The sequence below is a fragment of the Pteropus vampyrus genome, unplaced genomic scaffold, assembly GCF_000151845.1.
Source record: "Pteropus vampyrus isolate Shadow unplaced genomic scaffold, Pvam_2.0 Scaffold96, whole genome shotgun sequence".
Lineage (NCBI taxonomy): Eukaryota > Metazoa > Chordata > Mammalia > Chiroptera > Pteropodidae > Pteropus > Pteropus vampyrus.
This window is the reverse complement of record NW_011888877.1, coordinates 4,884,316-4,885,191: the sequence shown is the minus strand read 5'-3', so window position 1 is coordinate 4,885,191 and position 876 is coordinate 4,884,316.

Sequence of the window (876 nt, the reverse complement as noted above, 5' to 3'; positions counted from 1 at the left end):
CAGCGGTGAATGGAAGGAGGTTGTAAATTGTTTCTATCCCCAGGTTCCTTTTCATGTTGATCATGGCTGAGAATCCGAGTCCCACGGGCACGGCGTGAAAGGGCTGAGGAGAGCTGGCGTTCACCGGGCGTTTCCCAGGTGCCAGGCAAGGTTTTAGCTGCTTTCTGTCTATTCATCCCTTTAATTCTCCCAACTCTACAAGAAGGGAGCTATTGTTATTGCCATTTTCTGGGCAAAAACAAAAACGAAAAGCAAAAAAACTGAGGGCCAAGGAGTTATACACTGGCCTAAAACTACTCATTTAGTGAGTGGCAGAGCCAGGATGTGAACCACGCCCTCTGCTGCAAAACCACGAAACACACACACACACACAACACACACACACACACACACACACACACACACGTTGTCTGTTTGCATGTAGCCATTTCAAATTTTGCTTACATCTGTGTGTAGAAGTTTCAAAAAGTCATTAGAATGAAACACCTTTCCAGGCATTATGCTAATTATAATGTGCTAACAATTCACATCTGTAATTAGGAGACCAGGGAATAAGTGTTTCTGTAGCTCGGAAAGTGTGGGTACTAATCTCTCCTCGTGGAAACCACATACCCGCATCCCAAGAATAAAAATATGACACCAACAGGTACCGGCGCCCAATGGAAGCCCATCATCTAAATATTTTCAAGACCCAAGGATTGTAGTGGTTAAATATCCGCATGGCGTCACAAGATGGGCCAAATGACTCAAGTCAGTCCTACTTGGTGAACGGGAAGAAAACGTTTTTCTTATTACCGTCCTAGGCCCTCTGGCTGGGGCCTTGTCAATTGGACTGACAGAATCCAGATGAACAAGAGCAAAGCATAGAAATCTATT